The following is a 7645-nucleotide window of genomic DNA, read 5'->3' as shown; positions in this document are numbered from 1 at the left end:
CGGCCAATGTGACGATCTGGCTTTAAGTCGATTCGATAACAAATGACGAATACGGACGGATTTCTCGGGTTTTTACTACATGTGAAGACTTTTCACATCCTCTCGTGCAAATCGGCTGCTAGTCCTCCTTTCATGCAGAATGTTAAGGTCCTAGCTCATGTCCAAGGCACCAAAGCCAGCTAAAAAGTCAATAATCGATACCTAAAACTTGAATTGTACTACTTCTTCCTTTGTATTACATCAACTTAGAAGCTTCATCTGTGATCTACTATGGTGCTTTTAGTGTCTCCGCATACCGCAGCACGCGACATAGCTTTGCAGACGATAACTACGAGCGTTTCAGAGAGAAGAGCGGTCAATGTGACGATCTGGCTTTAAGTCGATTCGATAACAAATGACGAAAACGGACGGATGTCTCAGGTTTTTACTACATATGAACACTATTCACATTCTCCCGTGCAACTCGGCTGCTAGTCCTCCTTTCATGCAAAATCTTAATTTCCTAGCTGATGTCCAAGGCACCGAAGAAGGGTAAAAAGTCAATAATCGATACCTAAAACTTGAATTGTACTACTTCTTACTGGCTATTACATCAACTTAGAAGCTTCATCTGTGTTCTACTATGGTGCTTTTAGTGTCTCCACATACCGCAGCACGCGACATAGCTTTGCAGACGATAAGTTAAACCGTTTCAGAGAGAAGAGCGGCCAATGTGCCGATATGACTTTAAGTCGATTCGATAACAAATGACGAAAACGGACGGATTTCTCAGGTTTTTACTACATTTTAACACTTTTCACATTTTCCCGTGCAACTCGGCTGCTAGTCCTCCTTTCATGCAGAATCTTAAGGTCCTAGCTCATGTCCAAGGCACCAAAGCCAGCTAAAACGTCAATAATCGATAACTAAAACTTGTATTGTACTACTTCTTACTGGCTATTACATCAACTTAGAAGTTTCATCTGTGTTCTACTATGGTGCTTTTAGTGTCTCCGCATACCGCAGCACGCGACATAGCTTTGCAATTGATAAGTACAACCGTTTCAGAGAGAAGAGCGGCCAATGTGACGATCTGGCTTTAAGTCGATTCGATAACAAATGACGAAAACGGACGGATTTCTCAGGTTTTTACTACATATGAACACTTTTCACATTCTCCCGTGCAAATCGGCTGCTATTCCTATTTTCATGCAGAGTGTTAAGGTCCTAGCTCATGTCCAAGGCACCAAAGCCAGCTAAAAGGTCAATAATCGATACCTAAAACTTGAATTGTACTACTTCTTCCTGGCTATTACATCAACATAGAAGCTTCATCTGTGTTCTACTATGGTGCTTTTAGTGTATCAGCATACCGTAGCACGCGACATAGCTTTGCAGACGATAAGTACAAGTGTTTCGGAGAGAAGAGCGGCCAATGTGACGATCTGGCTTTAAGTCGATTCGATAACAAATGACGAAAACGGACGGATTTCTCAGGTTTTTACTAAATATGAACACTTTTCACATTCTCCCGTGCAACTCGGCTGCTAGTCCTCCTTTCATGCAGAATCTAAAGGTCCTAGCTCATGTCCAAGGCACCAAAGCCAGCTAAAAAGTCAATAAACGATACCTAAAACTTGAATTGTACTACTTCTTACTGGCTATTACATCAACTTAGAAGCTTCATCTGTGTTTTACTATGGTGCTTTTAGTGTCTCCACATACCGCAGCACGCGACATAGCTTTGCAGACGATAAGTACAACCGTTTCAGAGAGAAGAGCGGCCAATGTGACGATCTGGCTTTAAGTCGGTTCGATAACAAATGACGAAAACGGACGGATTTCTCAGGTTTTTACTACATATGAACACTTTTCACATTCTCCTGTGCATCTCGGCTGCTAGTCCTCCTTTCATGCAGAATCTTAAGGTCCTAGCTCAAGTCCAAGGCACCAAAGCCAGCTAAAAAGTCAATATTCAATACCTAAAACTTGAATTGTACTACTTCTTACTGGCTATTACATCAACTTAGAAGCTTCATCTGTGTTCTGCTATGGTGCTTTTAGTGTCTCAGCATGCCGCAGCACGCGACATAGCTTTGCAGACGATAAGTACAACCGTTTCAGAGAGAAGAGCGGTCAATGTGACGATCTGGCTTTAAGTCCATTCGATAACAAATGACGAAAACGGACGGATGTCTCAGGTTTTTACTACATATGAACACTTTTCACATTCTCCCGTGCAACTCGGCTGCTAGTCCTCCTTCATGCAAAATCTTAATTTCCTAGCTCATGTCCAAAGCACCAAAGAAGGGTAAAAAGTCAATAACCGATACCTAAAACTTTAATTGTACTACTTCTTACTGGCTATTACATCAACTTAGAAGCTTCATCTGTGTTCTACTATGGTGCTTTTAGTGTGTCCGCATACCGCAGAACGCCACAAAGCTTTGCAGACGATAAGTACAACCGTTTCAGAGAGAAGAGCGGCCAATGTGACGATCTGGCTTTAAGTTGATTCGATAACAAATGACGAAAACGGACGGATGTCTTAGGTTTTTACTACATATGAACACTTTTCACATTCTCCCGTGCAACTCGGCTGCTAGTCCTCCTTTCATGCAGAATCTAAAGGTCCTAGCTCATGTCCAAGGCACCAAAGAAGGGTAAAAAGTCAATAACCGATACCTAAAACTTGAATTGTACTACTTCTTACTGGCTATTACATCAACTTAGAAGCTTCATCTGTGTTCTACTATGGTGCTTTTAGTGTGTCCGCATACCGCAGCACGCGACATAGCTTTGCAGACGATAAGTACAACTTTTTCAGAGAGATGAGCGGCCAATGTGACGATCTGGCTTGAAGTCGATTCGATAACTAATGACGAAAACGGACGGATTTCTCAGGTTTTTACTACGTATGAACACTTTTCACATTCTCCCGTGCAACTCGGCTGCTAGTCCTCCTTTCATGCAGAATCTTAAGGTCCTAGCTCAAGTCCAAGCACCAAAGCCAGCTAAAAAGTCAATATTCAATACCTAAAACTTGAATTGTACTACTTCTTACTGGCTATTACATCAACTTAGAAGCTTCATCTGTGTTCTGCTATGGTGCTTTTAGTGTCTCAGCATGCCGCAGCACGCGACATAGCTTTGCACACGATAAGTACAACCGTTTCAGAGAGAAGAGCGGCCAATGTGACGATCTGGCTTTAAGTCGATTCGATAACAAATGACGAGAACGGACGGATTTCTCAGGTTTTTAATACATATGAACACTTTTCACATTCTCCCGTGCAAATCGGCTGCCAGTCCTCCTTTCATGCAGAATCTTAAGGTCCTAGCTCATGTCCAAGGCACCAAAGCCAGCTAAAAAGTCAATAATCGATACCTAAAACTTGAATTGTACTATATCTTACTGGCTATTACATCAACTTAGAAGCATCATCTGTGTTCTACTATGGTGCTTTTACTGTCTCCGCATACCGCAGAACGCCACATAGCTTTGCAGACGATAAGTACAACCGTTTCAGAGAGAAGAGCGGCCAATGTGACGATCTGGCTTTAAGTTGATTCGATAACAAATGACGAAAACGGACGGATGTCTCAGGTTTTTACTACATATGAACACTTTTCACATTCTCCCGTGCAACTCGGCTGCTAGTCCTCCTTCATGCAATATCTTAATTTCCTAGCTCATGTCCAAGGCACCAAAGAAGGGTAAAAAGTCAATAACCGATACCTAAAACTTGAATTTTATTACTTCTTACTGGCTATTACATATACTTAGAAACTTCATCTGTGTTCTACTATGGTGCTTTTAGTGTGTCCGCATACCGCAGCACGCGACATAGCTTTGCAGACGATAAGTACAACTTTTTCAGAGAGAAGAGCGGTCAATGTGACGATCTGGCTTTAAGTCGATTCGATAACAAATGACGAAAACGGACGGATGTCTCAGGTTTTTACTACATATGAACACTATTCACATTCTCCCGTGCAACTCGGCTGCTAGTCCTCCTTCATGCAAAATCTTAATTTCCTAGCTGATGTCCAAGGCACCAAAGAAGGGTAAAAAGTCAATAACCGATACCTAAAACTTGAATTGTACTACTTCTTACTGGAAATTACATCAACTTAGAAGCTTCATATCTGTTCTACTATGATGCTCATAGTGTCTCAGCCTACCGCAGCACGCGACATAGCTTTGCAGACGATAAGTACAACCGTTTCAGAGAGAAGAGCGGCCAATGTGACGATCTGGCTTTAAGTCGATCCGATAACAAATGACGAAAACGGACCGATTTCTCAGGATTTTACTACATATGAACACTTTTCACATTCTCCCGTGCAACAGGGCTGCTAGTCCTCCTTTCATGCAGAATCTTAAGGTCCTAGCTCATGTCCAAGGCACCAAAGCCAGCTAACAATTCAATATTGAATACCTAAAATTTGAATTGTACTACTTCTTACTGGCTATTACATCAACTTAGAAGCTTCATCTGTGTTCTACTATGGTGCTTTTAGTGTCTCCGCATACCGCAGCACGCGACATGGCTCTGCAATCGATAAGTACAACCGTTTCAGAGAGAAGAGCGGCAAATGTGACGATCTGGCTTTAAGTCGATTCGATAACAAATGACGAAAACGGACGGATTTCTCGGGTTTTTACTACATGTTAAGACTTTTCACATTCTCCCGTGCAAATCGGCTGCTAGTCCTCCTTTCATGCAGAATTTTAAGGTCCTAGCTCATGTCCAAGGCACCAAAGCCAGCTATAAAGTCAATAATCGATACCTAAAACTTGAATTGTACTACTTCTTACTGGCTATTACATCAACTTAGAAGCTTCATCTGTGTTTTACTATGGTGCTTTTAGTGTCTCCGCATACCGCAGCACGCGACATAGCTTTGCAGACGATAAGTACAACTGTTTCAGAGAGAAGAGCGGCCAATGTGACGATCTGGCTTTAAGTCGATTCGATAACAAATGACGAAAACGGACGGATTTCTCAGGTTTTTACTACATATGAACACTTTTCACATTCTCCTGTGCAACTCGGCTGCTAGTCCTCCTTTCATGCAGAATCTTAAGGTCCTAGCTCATGTCCAAGGCACCAAAGCCAGCTAAAAAGTCAATATTCAATACCTAAAACTTGAATTGTACTACTTCTTACTGGCTATTACATCAACTTAGAAGCTTCATCTGTGTTCTGCTATGGTGCTTTTAGTGTCTCAGCATGCCGCAGCACGCGACATAGCTTTGCACACGATAAGTACAACCGTTTCAGAGAGAAGAGCGGCCAATATGACGATCTGGCTTGAAGTCGATTCGATAACTAATGACGAAAACGGACGGATTTCTCAGGTTTTTACTACGTATGAACACTTTTCACATTCTCCCGTGCAACTCGGCTGCTAGTCCTCATTTCATGCAGAATCTTAAGGTCCTAGCTCATGTCCAAGGCACCAAAGCCAGCTAAAAAGTCAATAATCGATACCTAAAACTTGAATTGTTCTATATCTTACTGGCTATTACATCAACTTAGAAGCATCATCTGTGTTCTACTATGGTGCTTTTACTGTCTCCGCATACCGCAGAACGCCACATAGCTTTGCAGACGATAAGTACAACCGTTTCAGAGAGAAGAGCGGTCAATGTGACGATCTGGCTTTAAGTCGATTCGATAACAAATGACGAAAACGGACGGATGTCTCAGGTTTTTACTACATTTGAACACTATTCACATTCTCCCGTGCAACTCGGCTGCTAGTCCTCCTTCATGCAAAATCTTAATTTCCTAGCTGATGTCCAAGGCACCAAAGAAGGGTAAAAAGTCAATAACCGATACCTAAAACTTGAATTGTACTACTTCTTACTGGAAATTACATCAACTTAGAAGCTTCATATCTGTTCTACTATGATGCTCATAGTGTCTCAGCCTACCGCAGCACGCGACATAGCTTTGCAGACGATAAGTACAACCGTTTCAGAGAGAAGAGCGGCCAATGTGACGATCTGGCTTTAAGTCGATCCGATAACAAATGACGAAAACGGACCGATTTCTCAGGATTTTACTACATATGAACACTTTTCACATTCTCCCGTGCAACAGGGCTGCTAGTCCTCCTTTCATGCAGAATCTTAAGGTCCTAGCTCATGTCCAAGGCACCAAAGCCAGCTAACAATTCAATATTGAATACCTAAAATTTGAATTGTACTACTTCTTACTGGCTATTACATCAACTTAGAAGCTTCATCTGTGTTCTACTATGGTGCTTTTAGTGTCTCCGCATACCGCAGCACGCGACATGGCTCTGCAATCGATAAGTACAACCGTTTCAGAGAGAAGAGCGGCAAATGTGACGATCTGGCTTTAAGTCGATTCGATAACAAATGACGAAAACGGACGGATTTCTCGGGTTTTTACTACATGTTAAGACTTTTCACATTCTCCCGTGCAAATCGGCTGCTAGTCCTCCTTTCATGCAGAATTTTAAGGTCCTAGCTCATGTCCAAGGCACCAAAGCCAGCTATAAAGTCAATAATCGATACCTAAAACTTGAATTGTACTACTTCTTACTGGCTATTACATCAACTTAGAAGCTTCATCTGTGTTTTACTATGGTGCTTTTAGTGTCTCCGCATACCGCAGCACGCGACATAGCTTTGCAGACGATAAGTACAACTGTTTCAGAGAGAAGAGCGGCCAATGTGACGATCTGGCTTTAAGTCGATTCGATAACAAATGACGAAAACGGACGGATTTCTCAGGTTTTTACTACATATGAACACTTTTCACATTCTCCTGTGCAACTCGGCTGCTAGTCCTCCTTTCATGCAGAATCTTAAGGTCCTAGCTCATGTCCAAGGCACCAAAGCCAGCTAAAAAGTCAATATTCAATACCTAAAACTTGAATTGTACTACTTCTTACTGGCTATTACATCAACTTAGAAGCTTCATCTGTGTTCTGCTATGGTGCTTTTAGTGTCTCAGCATGCCGCAGCACGCGACATAGCTTTGCACACGATAAGTACAACCGTTTCAGAGAGAAGAGCGGCCAATGTGACGATCTGGCTTTAAGTCGATTCGATAACAAATGACGAGAACGGACGGATTTCTCAGGTTTTTAATACATATGAACACTTTTCACATTCTCCCGTGCAAATCGGCTGCCAGTCCTCCTATCATGCAGAATCTTAAAGTCCTAGCTCATGTCCAAGGCACCAAAGCCAGCTAAAAAGTCAATAATCGATACCTAAAACTTGAATTGTACTATATCTTACTGGCTATTACATCAACTTAGAAGCATCATCTGTGTTCTACTATGGTGCTTTTACTGTCTCCGCATACCGCAGAACGCCACATAGCTTTGCAGACGATAAGTACAACCGTTTCAGAGAGAAGAGCGGCCAATGTGACGATCTGGCTTTAAGTCGATTCGATAACAAATGACGAAAACGGACGGATGTCTCAGGTTTTTACTACATATGAACACTATTCACATTCTCCCGTGCGACTCGGCTGCTAGTCCTCCTTCATGCAAAATCTTAATTTCCTAGCTGATGTCCAAGGCACCAAAGAAGGGTAAAAAGTCAATAACCGATACCTAAAACTTGAATTGTACTACTTCTTACTGGCTATTACATCAACTTAGAAGCTTCATC

This window comes from Schistocerca gregaria, unplaced genomic scaffold (assembly GCF_023897955.1).
Source record: "Schistocerca gregaria isolate iqSchGreg1 unplaced genomic scaffold, iqSchGreg1.2 ptg000166l, whole genome shotgun sequence".
Classification (NCBI taxonomy): domain Eukaryota; kingdom Metazoa; phylum Arthropoda; class Insecta; order Orthoptera; family Acrididae; genus Schistocerca; species Schistocerca gregaria.
Note: the sequence above shows the minus strand (reverse complement) of the source record.